The 20420-nt window shown below is 43.1% G+C and overlaps 1 protein-coding gene across 1 annotated transcript in view; it reads left to right on the top strand.

Annotated features, from left to right (window-relative positions):
- Positions 1–20420, top strand: part of DAB1 (DAB adaptor protein 1) — a 277887-nt gene that overhangs the window by 8144 nt on the left and 249323 nt on the right. The window contains exon 2 of the mRNA XM_075003144.1: positions 20145–20292. The gene's annotated coding sequence lies outside the window, so the exon portion shown is untranslated. The remainder of the gene's footprint in view (positions 1–20144; positions 20293–20420) is intronic.

Raw genomic sequence — 20420 nt, 5'->3', positions numbered from 1 at the left:
CCTGCATAAGCTGTTATGAGTTGGGGATAGCTAGAGAGGGAGCCCAGAAGGAGTTGCCAGACTCCCTCTGCTAGCCTGACCCCGGATGAGGGGAAAGGGATGCCAGCCCCAAAGTCTGGTGAGGGGGAAAGAGGAGCCCTTGTCATACTAGTACATACTAGTACATCATCTGTGTAACACATACACACACTCTCTCTCTCACTTGACAAGTTGGCCGTCAGTAACATCAAAGAGGATATGGAGTGAATGAGCATGAAATCTGAACTCAAATTTTTGCACTTTATCACTTGAAAGCATATGTATTCAATTAAACGTGTGTAAGAAGTTAGTTATTCAGTAGGGTTTCACCAATCTAAACTTTGTGCCATTTTGTAAACTGTCCTCTCCCTTTGTATGGTAATACTTTTTCAGCCACAATACAAGATCTGTTGATGAACATTAACTACAGGACGCACTTCACTGGTCTGGCACCTTTTGGACTTTGGTGGTCCCTACACCAATGAGGGATTTTGCTGGACTAATGTGCTTGTCCCTGGCTGCCCTTGCTGGCCTTGCTGCTATGGCTCTTTGACTGTGGCTCACTATGGCTGTGTCTACACGTGCACGCTACTTCGAAGAAGCGGCACTAACTTCAAAATAGCACCCGTCGCGGCTACACGCATCGGGCGCTATTTCGAAGTTAACTTCGACGTTAGGCGGCGAGACGTCGAAGTCGCTAACCTCATGAGGGGATCGGAATAGCGCCCTACTTTGACGTTCAACGTCGAAGTAGGGACCGTGTAGACGATCCGCATCCCGCAACGTCGAAATTGTGGGGTCCTCCATGGCAGCCATCAGCTGGGGGTTGAGAGACGCTGTCTCTCCAGCCCGTGCGGGGCTCTATGGTCACCGTGTGCAGCAGCCTTCAGCCCAGGGCTTCTGGCTGCTGCTGCTGCAGCGGGGGATTCATGCTGCGTGCACAGGGTCTGCAACTCGTTGTCGGCTCTGTGGATCTTGTGCTGTTTAGTGCAAGTGTGTCTGGGAGGGGCCCTTTAAGGGAGTGGCTGGCTGTTGAGTCCGCCCTGTGACCTTGTCTGCAGCTGTGCCTGGCACCCTTATTTCGATGTGTGCTACTGTGGCGTGTAGACGTTCCCTCGCTGCGCCTATTTCGATGTGGTGCTGCGCAACGTCGATGTTGAACATCGACGTTGCCAGCCCTGGAGGACGTGTAGACGTTATTCATCGAAATAGCCTATTTCGATGTCACCACATCGAAATAGGCTACTTCGATGTAGGCTTCACGTGTAGACGTAGCCTATGACAGCTGGTCCCCCAGCCTGCTGGGGGACACTGATGCTCCAGCCCTGGTCTCCCATGGGGGGCTGCTGGATGAGGGATGTTGCCAAACCAGAGTGTGTCAGTTTTAGAAGGTGCAACCTGTATGTGAATATTTCGCTATTTTCATAAATTGTTTTAACCCTCCCACTAATAAGAAAAAGAGTATGAAATTGAAACAGTTTTAAAAAGGTGATGAACAGAAAAATCTTACATAAATTCCAGATTTTCCCAATAAGACAAGACTTTGCCCAGGTTAGCTGAAATAAAATTAAATTTCATGGCCTCGGCTTAATCATTTCATCCATAAATCAATTCTGCTTAAAAGAAGTGGAATTGTTATTGCTCCATCCTTGGTAAAATAAATAAGTTAAAAAAGGCCAGCATAGTGGGTTGTAGAAAAAGCTATCCCATTATTATATGATGTGTCATCTGTATATCTAATCTCACATAGTCAACCATCATAAATTTTCAAGTGCTAAAGGCCTAAGTAGTGTCAGTACATTTGAACTGTCTAATGTGTAAAATTGCTTTTCTTCTGCCTGAGGGTGTTTTGTTTGTGGTGATAGCAAATGTTAAGAAAAGTCACTTAAAAGTATTTTGCGTATGTAACTATTGTATGTTCTTCATTTGCCACGAATATAGTCCTAGTCCCTAATCCTAGCGCAGACCACTGGATGAGACTCCACATGGACTTCGATGAGCAGATTCAAATGCGTTTATAGCTTTGCAGTTGTTCTGAATAAAGGGAAGCATGGAGCAGTGAACTGTGACTCACTCACTAACCCTCTGTTCCCCATCTCTTGCTTTTGGGAGTGAGTGAGTTACTTCACCTTTCTCTGGAGCAGATTACTTTCATGTGCATGAGTTAGCTTCTCTGTTTGATAAGTGATAGGGATGAAATCAGATTCTTCCGAGCGTCCCCCCCCCTTTTCCCAGAGTCTCAGAAAAGCACCTGTCTTCCCCATCATCCTACTGCAGTTATCTTATTAGAGAGCAAAGGAGATTTTTACACTTCCTCAAGAGATCTGCTGTATCAAAAGTAGGATAGCCTGATGCCCGAGGCTACAAAAATACCCAATTATTGGTTCATTTGCACTGTTAAATATGTGCTGATGTATGAGCTGCTCTCTCTGCTGTGCAGTGATGTCTATGAATGGCTGATTTGCTCTGTTCTTCTGATATTGTCAAGTGGCGGCATTCAGTTTTTTTCCCCAGCTAGCACTGATTACCCTGGAGGGTAGGGGAGCAGCAGTTTCTTGAGAGTCTTGTGATTTCCCAAATTTAATAGCAAATGAAGAAATTGAGTGGACCTGGAGCTCTGCAAAGAGGAGTCTGACCTAATTTATATTGTATTGAATTAAATAATCCTAGCATGCATGAATAACGATTCTCTACTGTGCCCATGGTCCACTCCACAGTCCTGTCCCTGCTCGAACTACTGCTTGGTTCGAGAGAGAGGGGTCAGAGAGGAGTGAGCGGAAACTGAACGGATGGAGAGGCTGAGTGGAGGCAGGACCTCATGGCACAGTGTAGGGGGCAGGGCCATATTCTAGGTGCATTCGTTGCGTGGGCCTGGCACCTTGGGTACCATTGTTAACCTGGTACTCTACATGTGTGCTTGCTGTTATGTTTTTAGCAGGTATTCATTGTTTAGATTTAGATGCAATGCCAAAATGTACCTATAATTGCAAAATGTACTTTAAATTAATGAGCGGTCAGTGGAAAATCTGTGTAAAAATACATTTGGAGGACTTATGTCAGAAAACAGATGATAAAGAAGTAATGTCAAACCTGCTGGAGTAGTTTGTCGTAAGAATCATATAAATGTAGAGCCGGAAGGAATCTCAAAAGGTCATCAGGTCTGGCCCCCTGTACTGAGATAGGACCACGAATACCTAAATTATCGCTCACAGGTGTTTTGTCTAACAGGTTCTTAAAACCTCCAGGGACAGGGGGTGGGGTGGGGGGTTACAATCACAAACTCCCTTGGAAGCCTATTATGGAGCTTAGCTACTGTTACAGTTAGGGCATTTGTACGATTATCTAACCTAAGCCTCATTTGCTGCAGACTAAGCCAACTACTCCATGTCTTGTCTTCAGTGGACATGGAGAACAATTGATTTTCATCTTCTCTGTAACACAGTTTAATGTATTTGAAGACTGTTATCGGGTTCCCCTTCAGTCTGGCTTACTGAAGACTAACATGCATGTTCTTTAAACCCAGAGGGAAGAGTTCTATTTTTGGTTTTGGAGCCACTGACCCACAGAAAAATCATCCGGTAGCCACACAAAAGAGAGAAACAAAAAATACGCAAAAAACCAAAAACAGGCCTCACCGATGTTGCCCCCCAGCTGCGAAGCAGAAAAAGGGACACTTGCCTCACTCCCCTCACACCCCAGACCTCTGGGGGAGAGGAGGCAGAGAGGACAGAAGTTACTGAAGATCAAGGTTTTCCCCCCAGGCCGGAGTAACTCTTCTGGGTGCCTGGGGTAGCCATTTTGGTAGACTCCCCTAGGCTCTGGAATGGAGCCAGAATGAGGGTTCAGTGTGTAGGAGGTGGCCACTGGGAAATGGGACGGGGATGTAATAGGTCATGTGCAGGAGCAGACTGGGAGTGTGGGGTCTGGGCAGGAGGTAGGGAGCAGGGGGGTGGGGGTGCAGGGTTGGGGCAGGAGATAGGGCACGGGCTGGACAGGGTACAGGGGCTGGGCAGGAGGTAGGGTACAGGAGTGGGCTGGGGATGTGGGGTCTGGGCAGAAGGAGGATTGGGGGCGTGGCTTGCCTGACACAGCTCCCTGGGGGCACACATGGGTCTGCGCTCCATACTATTCCCAGGAACCATTCCCTTGCTCCCGTTGGCTGAAATTCCAGCCAATTCAAACAGGGGAAAAGCTTCCATGTGAGTGGTTCCCTGTACTGCCATTGCCCCAGCTGCAGGGAGGGATAACTGCAGCATGCAGAGTTGTCTCCTCTCCCTCCCAGGCAGAGCCCCTGGGCTAATTCTGGCCCCAACTTACCTGAATATGGCCCATGAGGCTTGCCCCTCAACTCCCCACTGCAGTGGTTGAGCCAGCATTCGTGCTCCAGCCTTACAGGGGGTGGTATGCAGAGTTGGAGTGCCCACGCAGGCTCAGGCCAACCTGATGGCCATCTTTGACACGATAACTGATTTTTTTTTCTGTTTAAGGCAGAGGAATGGAACATATCTAATCTACCTGAATTTGAGTAAAGAATTTGGTCAAGTTCCATACGGAACATTTTTAATAGTAGCAGGTAACTAGTGAAGTTCCTCACAGATTGGCCTTGGGACTAGTCTTATTTAACAATTTTGTTACCGACCTTGGAGTAAAAAGTAGGAGCATGCTAATAAAATTTGTAGATGACTCAAAGTTGGAGGGGTATCATCAATAAGGATGTAAAATCCAATTCAGCTGGTTAAATTGTAGGTTTAACCCATTAATCAATTAAAGTGTGGGCGGGTAGAATGCTGGGCATCAGGGCTCCAACTGGACTTGATCATCTCTGCTCAGAGGGCATTGTGGACAGGGGTGCTCAGGCCACGCTGGAGTTTCTCTGCCTGCAGGGTATGGGGACCTGGGGCTGCTCAGCCAGGCTGGAGTGCCCCCGCACCGCAGTGCTCGCGGTGCTGCCTGCTAGCCTAGTGTATCCATAGCCTTAGAAAGTTACATATGAGATGAGATGAGAGTTACATATCTCTGGAAAATCAGGAAACACTTAAACTCAATTCCCTGTCTTCAGTGTTTTTGTTACTCCTAAGCCTCTTTTGGGTCCTGGTCAGTATCCTTCAGGGAAGTCCGGGCCATACTGCTCAGTCTTCTGGCAATGGTCTGTCCCTTACCATGGTGAGTGTCTCTTTTTAAAAGCATGCTTTCTCCTCCTAACTTCCTGCTGCACATTTCCCATTTGCGACCACCACTAGCTCTTGTGGGCTGCTTTGTATAGCAGGTCACTAAAGCAGATAATGGTAATTAGCAAGTCAGTAGTTCTGGCAGCTATCAGGTAACTCATTTTTGTTAGGTCTCTGTAAGTAGAGAAACAAGCTTTCCTTTTCTGGGCTTGCTATGTCTCACATCAGGCTGCAAATATAGCAGTCCAAATGGGTTCTGAACACAAGCACATGTGGGGTCATACAGAAAGTTCTAATCCGCAGTGCAGCTGTACAATTGTAAATGATGCTCACAGAACTAAATGAAATGCGCAAGTTGATGGAGACATATTCCCAGAATTGTCACAATGCTGCAACAAACTCTTCCTTTTCAGGGTATTAATAAGATTAATAGCATGCTTGATCTGGGGAGGCTCACAACCTGTAAGAGATTATTTATAGGGAGCCCAAATTTTTTTTAAAAAGAGAGGTAGTAGATCTTAAGAAAAATAAAACTATTTATGTTTTCGGAGAATTATAGAGCAGTACAGTAAATTTAATAGATTTCCATATGCGTCAAGTATTGCTGAGTTGCCGTTGATTTCTCGGTATCAGTGTATTCTGGGCATCTAGAGTATTTTTTATTGTTCAAATTTGTCTCTCTTTTATCATATCTTACAGGGATGTCTCCACAATTGTGCCTGCAGTAATACTTACTATTGTTGATGGGAGACAGTTTACAGTCTGCCTGTTTAGTGTGCATTATAAAGTTTAATAGCTCTGCAAACCCACAACTGTCTTAATTAGATCTGTTATGTACAGCTACCAAGAATATTTTTTCTGGTTAATTTAAATGTATCTTTTTGGACTAATTAATAAGAATAAAGGCATGTACCTTCACATTTAGAATTTGGAGATGCAAAGACTTTAAATGTGAACATTTGAAACTGAAGGCAGTATTTGAATGATTGTGGGGTTGAATAAGTGTCAAAGATTGTTTGCCTTTTGCAAAGTTGTCATGAAATGTCAGAGTATAAACAAGATTGGTTACTGCTGAAATAACAGAAAACATATTGGGTACTTTTCAACCCAAAGATTTATAATTTGCTTTATGGTTCACTGTAAGGACTATAGGGAAAATGAGAGAAAGTGTGTAGCTATATTTAAAGGGAAAGAGTCACTTCTGGTCACAGGGAGGTATCTGTGTTAGTCTGTATCTTCACAAAACAAAAAAGCAGTCATGTAGCAGTTTAAAGACTAGCAGAATAATTTATCTGGTCACAGTTATCTCATGGATACTTGTATATTAGAGGGCACAGATAGGACTACTGAAACAATCATGAAATCAGATTATAATTTGACTTGTCAATTTAACCTTTAGTTGGATCTTCAAGTGCTTAAATACTACTTTGGATTGCTTCCAGAATGCTCAACAGCCTGTAGGATTGAGTCACCACTCTGAAGTGGACAATGTGTTAGTAATTTGACCAGTTTCCAGTGTTTTTACCCAGAGATTGGCCTTTTCAGCTAAGTCATATGGCATGTGATTTTTTGGACGGTTAACATAGGATATTAGTCAACTGAACTCTGCGTTTTATTATTACCACTCCTTTAATCCTCATAAGCACTGATCCAAATGAGGGAGAAATAATCAGCACTTCATTGACAAGGATGTTTTCAATCAACTATGGTTTATATCTTCAGTTTTATTCTCTTTTGACTTCCATGTATAAATCTTAAACTCAAACAGTTTAAAAATTCTGTATTTTGCTTGATACTTCGGTGATGTTTGCTTTCCCTTCATCTTTGTTAAGGGCCAAAGTAAACTTTGGTGGGCTGCTGGTGTTCGAACAGCTTCCACCTCAGGGTATTGCTGCATTGGGGAATTCAGGGAATGAGATCTGGGGAGTTACTAATGCAATTAAGCCGAGCTTAAAGGTAATTATGAAAACAGCGAACTACTTCTAAACTTTAATGCGGTCCAGCTGATCATCATAAAATCATAGTAGTGTTTAGTTAAGCAACAGTCAATGCAGCAAATATTTCAATAATATTTCCATTTTACAGTTCACTTCTGTATGTAATAAAATATGCAGTTGTCATTTCCTTTGTTATTGCCTTGTATGACAATTTTTTTTCCAAACACTCGGGTATAAAGTAGATCAACAAATTAATATTTCTTTCTTGCCAGTTGAGGTCGAACTGACAGGAGAAAAGATGAACTTGTATCTAAATGAACATTTACCATACCGTGAAATTAGAGATCTTTCCTTCATCTCTATTCCCCCTTCAGTTTGATAAAGGTGGTGTGGAGGAATTGATTTTTGTGATAATGTTGTTCCCTGTGTATTATTTGGCTTTAAGTTAGTCAGTGACTGATGCACAGTGCCATTGGCAATTTCGCACCAGGATCTAGTCTTCTATACCATATTAGAAAGCTTTGATCTTATTTTTAATTAAACCTTCATAATAACAAATTAACAACAATGCTTGTCCACACAGTATATAGTCAGTCTGTAAGAGTAGAAATATTGTTGCTGAATTTAAAAGGGGTCATTTTATAATGAGTAACAACGCTAAACAACGTTGTGCATGATATGCCTGATTGGATAAGGTATAGGTTGAACCTCTCTCATCCAGCACCCATGGTACCTCAGTGGTGCTGAACGAGAGAATTTTCTGGACCGTGGAAGGTCAATATTGTCTAGCACAGGGTTGTCCAACCTTTTCCCATCAGGTGCCACACGTCAAATTTTTACATGTTCTGGGGGTCAAATGCAAAATAATCCCAAACCACTCCCCTGCCTGCCCCCAGATTTAACCCCCCTCATAGCACCAAATCACCCTCCCCCTACAAAACCCAGGATTAATTTATCCAGGAGCCCCTCATGCTGCCATCCCCTGCTGGCTCTTGGGCTTCTTGAACCCTGGGGTTGCTGGGATTAATTGTCTGGGTCCTGAGGCTGGGTCCTGAGGCTGGAGCTGCCAGCTCTCAGCCACGGGGGTGTTGGGATTCCCCTGACACCGGTAGAGCTCTGCTTCCCGGCCCTGGGGTGGCTGGTGGATCTCTGCTCCCCAGAGGACTTCCTCACACTCCAGGGCCACCAGCATTGCCCTGCACCCTGACAGAGCCCTGGGGCCACCACCAGCGCCGCGCACCCCACAAAGGCTGGGGCCACTGCCAGAGCATGATTCTTTTGGCATGGTACAGTGCTGGGATCTGCCTCTTCCACACTGTTCACAAGCCGGAGGCAGAGCAGTGGCAGAGGGAGGAGCCACAAATTGCTCCTTAAAGAGTCCACATGACTCGGAGCCACCAGCCGCCATTTAAAAATGGCACTGCTGCCAGCTCAGTGGGCTGGACCAAAAGGCTCCATGGGCTGGATTCTGGCATGTGGGCCACGTGTTGAGCACCCCCTTGTCTAGCACATCGCCAGTACTCCCACTGCTTATTGGGCTCTTGGAAGACATTCAGGAGTAATTTAGAGGTAAATAACAGTACAGACCAATGAGTGGTGGCTGCAAACAAACTTTATGGGACCACAGCAAACTTGGCTGCACCCGCGATAAGTGATCATCCGACTCACTAAAGTCATGCCGGGTTATGGATGTTGATGGACGAGAGAATTCCGGATTAGAGAGGTTCAACCTGTAATCAGATGTCACAAGGATTATTTCGGAAGGGTAGGAAATACTCTCTTCTCTGCCATTGAAATTCGCAATTATTCAGATCTGTGATTTTTGGGAAGAAGGGGCTTTTGGAATCAGGGGGTCCTTTCCAAAGGCCCCCAGCTACATGGGTGGCGTGCGTTCCAAAAGTGGCACTTTTGAAACACACGTGGCCGCCATTATGCTAACGAGGCACTGCAAGTTCATGGCAGCGCCTCATTAGCATCTTCCAAAATCTTCATTACCATGCCCCTTCCGAAAGGATGGGGTCAGTGTGGCCATAGCCAGAGAGAGATCCTCTTAGAAACACTGTGTGAGATTTGCAATTGATATAATTTGGTGCAGTTCCTTTGAAGCCAGAAGAACTCCTCCCTTTCACAGCAGTACTGGCCCAGTGTTGCCATGTTACATGTATAGCAAATTGATTGGTTTACTTATACATGGCTTTTCAGAGCAAGGTGATAGTTGTTACCGAGAAAATCCCACTGTGCTCAGCTTTACTTGCTGGAACTATTGCAAAATGGTCCTGTGGATGAGGTGGAATTTTTCTTAGTGCACAGCCTGGAGACCAGCACTAATAACTAATCCACAGTCTCAGGATGCTACTGGGTGGGTGGAAATAGCAGGTGGGTCTTTGCAGTTGGAATCCACTGGCTCAGTCCCTGTGTTTCTGGTACTTTGGCCCTGATCCAGCAAAATGGTTTAGCATGGGGGTAGTCCCATTGACTTCAGTGGGAACTACTCAACGAGGGTAAAGTTATGTATATGCCTAAGTAATTTGCTAAATCAGAGTCTTATGGCTTGATCCACTGAGGGGGCTTAGGTACTATAATGCATTGTGTTAGAGGTAAACTTTGGTGTCTGAGGAATCTGAGAAGACAGGAGGTTGATCAGTGAACTGCCTAAATGAAATGGTTTGGAAAGGTATTTAGGCACCTAACTCCCATTAAAGTGGGCCTCTAGGTGCCTGATGGATGAGTCAGAGGAAGGCATCTTCTTTGGCTTGGGGCTCTCGGCTATGAACCCACTCTTGCTGGTAGTAGCCTAACTAGTCAGCTGCCCAGATGGCCCATACTCTAGCTCAGTGGTCTCCAAACTGCGGGGCATGCCCCTGAGGGATGCAGAGGGACATTTGAGAGTGGGTGTAGTGGGGCCCAGCTCAGCTCCCATGGGGGCGTGGGAGGGAAGGAGTGCCCTGCCCTGCTCTGCCCCAACTTCTGCACAGCTGTGGTCCCAGCCATGCAGCATTGACTTGGACCCTGACTCCCAACTAAAGGGGAGGGAGGGAGCACAGACAGATTCCAGGTAAGGAGGTGTGCCAGAAAAAAAATAAGGACCACTGCCACAGTATCTGAAATCCAAACTTTTTTTGTGGAACACTGTAGCCCTTCATAGCTAACAGCATAGTGGGTATGGTGCATATGGTATGGAAGATCTGAATTCACATTGTTGCTTTTCAGAGGGACTTGAACTTGAGTCTTCACATCCCAAATAAATGACCCAACACAAGGCCATAGAGTCAATATCTCTTTTCCTCTGGCCTACTTGCAGAGTCATAGAAATATAGGGCTGGAAGGAACTGTAGCGGTCGTCTAGGCCACCCCTACTATGAGGAGGCACCCAAAATACTTAGATATCCCAGAGGAGTGGGTATCTAACCTGTTCTTAAAAACATCCAGTGATGGAGACTTCACAGCCTTGCTTGGAAGCCTATTCTAGGGGTTATGTGGTCTTTTAATTAGGCAGTTATTTTTTCCTGCTATCTAATCTATATCTCCTTCATTGCAGATTAAGCCAATTGCTTCTTGTCTTTCCTTCAGTGAACATGGAGAATGATTGATCATGTTCTCTTAATAGACACCTCTTAGCATACTTGAAGACTCCAATCGCATTCTCCCCAGCGTTTTTTCAAGACTATCCCCCGTTTTTTAAATGTTCCTCGAAAGTCAGGTTTTCTAAGTCTTCTATCATTTTTGTTGTACACTTTTGGACTCTCTTCAGTTTATTTATATCTTGCGTAAACTATGGTGCCCAGAACTGAAGACAGTACTCCTGCTGGGTCTTCGCTGCTGAATAGAATGAGACAGTTCTTCTGGTTTCCTGTGTATGATGCTCCTGTAATACTCCCAGAATATTTGCCTTTTTTTCCAACTGCATTGTACTGTTAAATTCTATTTGCTTTGTCAGCTACTATAACCTCTTGACCCTTTTCAGCAGTATTACCTCTTAGCCTTTTAGTTCTCATTTTGTAGTTGTACATTCTGATTTTTAATTCCTATGTGTAGTTTCTTTGTACCTGCTTTATTGAATTTTATCTTATTGATTTCAGACCAGTTCTTCAGTTTGCTAAGATCATTTTGAACTCTAATGTTGTCTTCCAAAATGCTGGCAATACCTCCCCGTTTTAATGTCACCTACCAATGATAAAAGCCCATGGTCTATTATATTATCAAAGTCATGAATGAAAATATTGAATAGTGTCAAATCCAGGACAGATCACTGCAGGACCCCACTAGATCAGCTCAGGTTGACTGCAAACCGCTGATTACTACTCTTTGAATATTTAATCATTTATAGAAGGTGGAATCTCGTCAGTAGGTGAGGATTTGCAGCTAGCGGGTTGATTGATTCCAAGCTTGGGCTGACATACTCACACTAGCTCTCTGACCTATTGTGCTAAAACCAGTAGTGTACCCAGGGTGGCACCGACAAGCAGCAGCATGGGCTGTGAGAGAACTCTGTTCACCTCCCTGCTCTAAATCATATACAGCAAGGATTGAAACTGATTGCCCACATCTCAGGTGGGTTATTGGCTATTCTGGGGATATGTCTATATCGTTTATACAGTTTGTATTATTTCTCTTTCTCTGGATTGTGCTTTTTTTTTCTCTCCTTTTGGTCCACGGTGATGTTTAAAATCTGGTATTTTAATGCTGGATGATGCAGGATGTATTTTGTTTTTTAACACAAATAGACCCTGTCAGTCTTTTCCTATGCTATCTTATTATTTCCCAAGATGAGTTGGAAAACTGGTTAGTTAAGCAGGAGAGATGAGCTTCAGGGAATCAGCAGGAATTGTGATGCCCTCTAGGAAATTAGTTTTTTGTCACGTCTGACGTCACTGAGACTGAATAAATCCCATTTCGTTATTACAAAATACAATTCATGAATCGTGTCATATGTCTGGATCAGCACAGGAAGTGTGTGCTTCTCTTTTCTACCCTGTATTGTATTAACATTCAAAAAAATACTTTGGAAATAGACTAACCTTATATAAATATAGTCTGTCTTATGTGATGTCATATATGGATTGTACTGCCAGCAGACTAGTTTTATGGTGGTTGACACTCAGTAGTTATGTAGGGTAGTAGTTCTTAAATTGTTTGAGACCATGGAAAACCAAACAATATTTTTTTATGCAGAACACCTGTGGAAATTTTATTTAAAAAATTGTTAGACCAAACAAATAAACAGCAACATATACAGCAAAAACAAAGTGAAGGAATTTAGTCAGGTATCATAGCAATGAAGAAGTAACATTGAGTCTACTTTTAATACAGAATATATATACCATCAGTGGATGATATAAAAAAAGTGTCAGATGGTCGGAACACACCTCGCCGTTGTTCACCAAACACCAGTGTTCCATGGATAGGGCTTATTTGCCATTTCAGTCTCCTCTTGCTAGTGTTGCAGTTACAAATCTTCAAGCAACTTCATTATACATATCCAGTAGATCCTCAACGCGCACATGAATTATGGTCCCGGGGAAGTAGGAGTAATGAAAATTTTGCAAAAATTTATACGTGGGGGCCGCATTTCCACCCCCAGGGACCTGCTGGGGCTGGGATCTGGCCAGAGCTCAGTGCTCTGCCAGCTCCAACCACAAGGAGCTTCTGGGGCTGGAAGTTTTTAATGTGTGGTTTTTAATGCTTGTTTTTGGTGCTTGTGCTAGATTTTTTCTAACATTGGGTTCTGCTGCAATGAGAACTCACGGTGTGGGTTTGGGACACAACAGTTCAACCAGTGTATGTAATATTGCTTATACATGCTGTAAGTTCCAAATACTTAGAATCACTGTAGTTGCATTGATTTCAGTGGAGTGAGGTTGATTTATTCCAGCTAAGGATTCATGCTGAAATATTCAAGGAGGGCTAGAAATTTCTGAAAATGAGGCCCTGGTAGTCTGTTTGAGCATCCAAACATGCTGCCCCTTCTCCCCCCACCCAGCCAAGACATGCAAAATTGGTGGATGCTTTTGACAACATTGGTCTTCTTTCTCTGCTTCCATTTCCTTAGCTGTATAATATTGATTCCCTGTTTTGTAAGGTTTTCATTTTATTAGTTCTTACATTATGTGGAGGGGTAGAGTACACTACACTTCTTTGTTCACTTTCCGCACATCTTTATTGCTTTCATTCCCTGTGTCATCTCTCCCTATCCCCTCCTTAGTCATCTCTTCTGGACGCTGAACAGTTCCAGTCTTTTTAGTCTCTCTGTGTACTGAACCTGCTCCATATGCATATTTTTTTCTTGTTGCTCTTCTCTGCACTTATTCAAAGGATCGTTCAGAAAACCTCACGTCATTTCCTTCAGCCCCAGTCACTAATGCTCATTCCATTAGGACAGTTCTAATCATTAACACTCATTCCATTTGGACAGAGAAGGAATGTGATATATTCAGTCTATTTTAGTTTCCAAGAAAGGTGGGATTTTAGATTAACCATAGCTTTGGTGCTATTCAGTGCTTTTTTTGTGCTGGTATGTGCCAGTACTGAGTACTGGCACTTCAGCAGCCCCAGCCATGGGATTAGTAGCTGAGGATGGGGGGCAGGGAGCCAGCTAACAAAAAAGGCACTGGTGCTATAAAACCATTGGATCGGGGCTGAAAGGTTCATTACCTAGTTGCAGAGGTCTGTGGTACTGCACAAAGCAGACCAGTGTGCTACAGGCCTGAAGGAGGCAAAATCTCATCCATTAGATTGCCTCATTAAGAATTTCAGGCTGGTTGCCTGAGATAACACTGTTTGTACACAATGCTGCCTTTGTATCTTTATCTTTGAGTCTCTACTGAAGTCATAATGATTCCAACAGTCACTCCCCATAAGATGATAGGCTGTTGTGGGTAAAGCAGAAGGTGGTTGGCTGAATAGGTTGCATTGTTCATTAAGATGTAATATTGGCTTATAAATATAAAAGAACAGAGACTTTCCCCTCCCATACTAAAAGGATGACATTAGTTGCTCAGGACCACATTTTCAGTGGCTAATAATAATAGCATTTATAGATGCTGCTAGAAAAAGATTAGTACACAATGAGCAACATAGACAAAGCGATGTAGAAAACATCTTAGAATCTTCAGTGCAGTTTTTGACCTGTGAGCTGAACAACAAGGGCTAATCCATTTTTAAAAATTTATAAGCATTATATGGATATAGGAATAAAGTTCTTACCTTTTATCCCTTCCTTGCATATTTTGTTAATTTTCTTTCTCTGTGCTTATGATCTTGTTTAGCTTTATGACGTCTTACAAAATAGAGGTAATATTAAAAGATAAAATATTAATATTATGTGTATGTCTCATCATATTAAAAATATGACAAGGAAGAAGTCACAAGTAGCTAGAATTCCTTAGAATTTAGACTGACACCAGTTCAGGAAATATTTCCTTCTTCATATTTTTATATATATACATGCATAATTTTCTGAGACTACATTAAGTGTTGAAATTGCTGGCATTATCTGTTGGTGAAAGTGTAGAACTATATATTATTCTTAATACCGTACCTCTGCATTTCTCAGAATGTAGACTTAGCCCCTTGAAGGACAAGGGTCACTGTAGAACTTGAAATTGCTCATCAGTAAGTTTCCAGTGTTTGTGGTTGCAGAGAAGGACTTCAAAATGTGCCTTGGGTACAATGGCATGGCAATGTCCGTTTGTTTGTAGAGAGCCTGAAATAATACGTGCCCAGTATGATGATTGCCCCATTTATTTTAATGGCCGCTAATTCAACTGCCATTAATAATAATTAAAATGTAAATATTTTTAACCATTTCATTGTTCCCCAAAATATGAAAGTGTAACCCTTCTGCAACGGGGAGCCAGCAGCAGCCAGGTCCGGGTTCAATATCTAGGGGCCCCTTTCCATCAGTCCAACCCAAAACTGGGAAGTTCACACACCGCCCGTGCGTGCCACTGAGAGGCAATATTTTCCCACTTGCAGACACAGAGTCTGAGTGTAGAAAACAAATGTTTAATAAGGGAAGTAACTTGGCATTAACTTGGGAAAATACTATGAGTAACAGACCTACTCCAAGAAGGGTGGGCAGTGTCCTTTTCCTTTTAAGTTCTGCAACCCCAGAGTCTCCTTCACATGCCCAACCCTTCTCTGTGCCCCAGTCATGACTGCTGCCTTTTGGTCAGTGCAGATCCACAGTTCAGAGGTATGTCTGCAGAGTTCACCTACCATCCTCCATGGAGGAAGGCAGGGAGGCAGCTTACTTATTCCCACTTGATGGTCGCCATCCACCTGCTCACTGCTGTCCGCTTGTTGCATCCCTGCTCGTCACTCCTCTCTGCAGCCTCCCTGACTGGTGAGCCACCTCTTGGATGTGGCATTTGCACATCTGTCTCTCAGTAAGTTTATGTTCTTTTGCAGGTTGGAAAGAAACGCTGCTCCATGTCAAGTGATTTCAGCTCCCAGTGATTTTCACCCACAGCAGGCCGGACAGAATTACAGCTCTACCATAATTCAAATAAGAAAGAGGCTCTTATTGGAGTCTGTTTAACTCTGTACTTTGAACAGTGGGGGAAAACAGATCAAACCAGTCCATACAGTACCCCGAGAAGGATTTTGCATGGGGGATGTACATAGGGTCCCTCCTAGCACCTAATTTACCCCACTCACTGTTCGGTGCTGCTTTCCAGCAAGTGTGGGGCAGTCCTGTCTCTCCCCAGGAGCAGCAAGGCACAAGAGCAGTGCAAGCTAGAGCAGCTCATGCTGCTCTCATGCCATGCTGCTCCAGGGGCGGGAAGGGACCATCCCCACACTCACTGGAAGTGGCACAGCATTACACTTCCAGAGGAAGAGGCAGGCAGGGGCAGAGCAAGGCTGGGGAGGGAGACGGTGTAGGAGTGGGAGAAGGGCACATGGCCGATGGCCTCTCTGTTAGAGTTTTTTCACCAGTCACCACTCCGTGTAGCCTCTGGACCAGAATACCTGCCTCCACCCTTCTTACTCTCATAGGGCTCTGACAGTCGAGCTGCTGCTTAGCAAGGTCTTTTCTGCTAAGTGTGATCTTTTCCCTCTGGATCAGATTAAGTGCAGTCCTGCTTTTCTGTATGCCTACAATAATTACAAACATTGTTAAGCATATTTCAGTATCCCTGCATTTGATGCACACCCAGCTGAGGATGGGTCACAGATTAAGTTGATTACAATGAGCAAAACATTGTTCCATCTGCTGAATATCCACCAAATCTAAGCAAAAGATATTTACCTCAACATAATCAGGGTCTGTTCCCCCTTCCAGCTATCCATGAGGGAAGCATTCCTTCAGATCCTGCTTTTATAAGAGAGTGCTATATTAACAAGATCAGTGCCAGTGTTTGCCAAAGTGTTGCGCATATCCCTCCAGCATGTGAACAGTGATTGGAGCAGAGTTCATGGCCGATGTCTGCATTAACGTAGTTAACCTTTCAGCAGCACACAGTGAGGTTAAAAGGAGAGTGTTATTGGCTTCAATTTCCTGTAGAAGGACTTAGCTTTCCAAAGTTTGGTAAATGTGATTGTATGCTATACCAAGGAAATTATTTTTTACTTTTCTACTAAAAAGTTGTTAAACATAATATCATAGGAATGACCGTAGTGGGTGAGACAAATGGTCCATCTAGCCTAGTGTCTTGTCGTCCAGGGTCTCCTTTTTTGAGTGGAAACAACTAATTTAGATCCCACCATCTTTTCTATACAGTTTGGATTATGTTTTCTAATTTGTATTACTTTGCACCGATCAGTGCTGAAAATTACTGTGCTGTTGTGGTTTTAAATATTTCAAGTGACAAATTTTTATCTAGTCTCATGTCAGATGTTACTTAAGAATAGTGTGGGGATAAATGAATTCACAGTGGACCAGATGGTGCCTTGTGGATTCACATCCAGAGATGTAACCCTTTGCCTGTGAATCTTCAGCTGCCCTTATAGAAGAGGAAATCATCTGACTGCTATATTGCTCCTTTCCCTCAGCCCCAGAGAGATCTCTGAATGTGTGTGAGGCTACGTCTATGCTACAAGATAAACTCGTATTTATTAAAAATAGATTTTATAATGCTGTTTTTTTAAAATACGATTTTGATTATCCTCAATTCCCACAGGCTCCCAGCAAATTCGTCGTATTGGTTCCACACTGAAATCACCGGACATTGACTGTTGCAGCAGTGCATTCTGGGAACCTGTCCCACAGTTCTCTCAGCCCTGCATTCTGAGCCGGGAGCCAGGTGCAGCAGCGCTGTCAGTTTCCTGGGTCCCTGCAGCTTGGGGGACCGAGAAACTGACAGAGCTGCATCCCTGGCTAATTTCCCATCTCCTCTGAGCTGTGGGACCTGGGAAACTGACAGTGGAAGAGCCCTTGTCAGTTTCCTGGCTCCTGCTAGTAGTGGGGAGCTGGGAGCCAGGTGCAGCACATAGCTTTGTGGGATACATATGGGACGCTTGGGGAGGCTAATAAATTCACATGGAAGAGATGGAGCTTCCACACTAGCCTTTATTCGACATTTTAAACTTGAGATTGATGCTATTCCCATCTGTTAATTTCAGCATTTTGTCATTGATATTAGGGCAGACTAAATCGAGCTAATGACATTTACAGCGAAGAGCGTGACATTTTAATGTCGAGCTAACACCTTTAAATTCGATTTTATCTTGTAGTGTAGCTGCAGTCTGAGAGAGAGAGGGGTCCTGGGAAATGTATATACATCACCTTGCCCTTATGAAGAGTCCATCTGGACAATGCAGCTTGATAACTCATGAGTGGATCATCTTCTATGCTGGGGTAGTCCATAGGCAGCAATCACTGGGAAGACCCATTAGGATGGATCTACTGGAATCATCACATATGTCACCTACAGGAAACTCTCTAAGAGCAATCAGAATATTTTTTGATTCGTATCTGTTTTTTTTCCCATGTAGAACAGTTAAAAATAGTTCCTGTCAAAATAGTTCATGTAGTGTGTAAATCAGTAGCTAAAAATGATAACTTTGAATGTGAAAAGAATCATATTAAGCTTCAGCATGGAGTGGAGCTGCAGATGGGTAATGTGCTTACCTGTGGAACACTGAGTTAGATGTAGGGCTCAGCAACTGTATCTTACGTGACTATTGTAAATAATGGCTTTGCCTGAAAGAGACTTTTTTTTTTTTAAAAAAAGAGTATCAGTGAAAAGTATTTGCCCATATACTATGAGGATGAACTCATGAAGTCTGATGTATGGTTTCATAACAATAATACAGTATTTACAAAGGAATATCCTGTTTTAGGCATATAGAAAAAGAGTTTCCAAAATAGTGAAATTAATCATTTGAAATAAATGGAGCCTATTTGTTTTCTATTTCTTATCATTTTTACCTCTAAAGACCTCCAGTTGGCAGTATGTAACAGCCTGTTTCAAAAGCATAACACTGAAGAAAATCTAGAAAAACCAGCTTACAGTATCGGAGAATGAGGAGTAAACGATAGTATGTCCACCATAAGTATGGTGTGCTATTATCGTATTTTGTTAATCACAACAACTTCCACACTGGACAAGTTCATGATTAAATATATCCAGGCATCTACTCCTTAGCTACAAAATGCCCCTCTGTCATGTACGCTGGATAAACCAGACTATCTCTGTGCAACAGAATAAATGGACACAAATTGGGTATGAAGAATGGTAACATACAAAAACCAGTGGGAGAACATTTTAACCTCCCTGCACACACAGTTACAAAGTTGCCATCGTCAAGCAAAAACTTCAAAACCAGGCTGCAACATGAAATGGCTGAGGAGGAATTTATATGCAACTTTGACTCCATGGGAATGAGTTTGAATAGAGATTGGGAATGGCTCGCTCATTACTGTAGATCATTTTTCACTTTAGATATTCTCACTTTCTCATCCACATCCACCCTGACAGAATTAGCTCTGTCACACTCCAATCCCTTTTCCCATACTCACTGTTTCTTTTTCTTTCCCTTCATGCATGTGATGAAGTGAGTTGCAACTCACAAAAGCTTATACCATAATAAAATTGTTAATCTTAAATGTGCTACTGGACTCCTTGTTTTTTTCAGGGGGCGGGGAGGGGATCATGTGACATTTCAGCTCCATACTTGGTTTGCTGTAGCATTAATAGAACACTAGAGAAACTAAGAGTTTTGTATAAACACATCACAGAGGTTCTGAAATACAAATACCCGAAGCCATTCACAATTTTGCTGTATACCACAAACATTATTTTAAAGAATAGAAGAGACCATGCAGTGCAGGTAGGTGAGACAGTTCACTGTAATGGAGACTTCAGACTTCTGCTGAAAATAATTCATTTATATCTGGTGAAAGCTTTTGCATTCCTTTCTTGTTTGCATTTGGTTCGGGTCTGATTATTTAACATTTATTCATGTGTAGAGGAGCACTCTGGATTCAAAATTTTGGGTATTAGGTGACTCTTGGGGTGTCAGTCAGCTTTGCTTTTCCCTGCCATTAGGTAATCCTAATATATTAATGTTGTTGATTATGACAAATAAATGTATGATATTTTACTCACAGTCAAAAGACTCACCCCAGGTGACTGACTGATTAAATAGAATTTTATGAGACTTTTTTTAACATACCAATTTTCTGCTTCAGTACAACATAGTCATTCTCATGCATGAGTGTAATGAGTGAAACTTCATAAGGATGTTGTTGTACATCTGCAGATATTTCTTCCCTGTAGACAGCTGGAAGGTGGCATTTCAGTATGCTCATTTGAGCTGTAAAAAGTTTTGGTTCTCTATGGAGTCCTTTTAGGGCTGTAAGCCAACCATTTTCTTATGTGCAACCTCTGTGATTTCCTGTGTCCTGTGTGAGAGCAGTTACCACGGGGTGGTTTGCAATGGATCTTTGTAGGTTTTTGCATATGCATTTGTGTCTCCTGTCATAGACTGTGTCATTAAATTGTATTAAATCATAAAGTTAAGGGCCAAATCATGCTTTCTGATAAATAATTCCCAACCCCGCTAATTTCTCTTGCAGACGTGCAGAAAGACCTGCCCCTCACATGTGCTGGATGGACTGCGTGAAGAGTATTGAGAGTGGAGTGTGTGGAGTCCCTCTGTAGGGACCTGAGCAGAGGGTGCATTGTATCTCAGGGCTGCTGCTCCCCATTTCTGCATGTTTGGAGGTGAGTTCTGTGTGCACTTCATGAAAACAGGTGAAAAATAGCCCCCTCTCTGGAGGCACAATTCTAAGTGGTTTTTAAAAGCCTGAACCAGGTAGTTAATATATACTTCCTGGGTAACATTTTCAAAA

The sequence above is a fragment of the Carettochelys insculpta genome, chromosome 9 (assembly GCF_033958435.1).
Source record: "Carettochelys insculpta isolate YL-2023 chromosome 9, ASM3395843v1, whole genome shotgun sequence".
In the NCBI taxonomy this organism is placed as follows: domain Eukaryota; kingdom Metazoa; phylum Chordata; order Testudines; family Carettochelyidae; genus Carettochelys; species Carettochelys insculpta.
The sequence above is the reverse complement of the archived record's forward strand: the minus strand, read 5'-3'. Positions and strand labels throughout refer to the sequence as shown.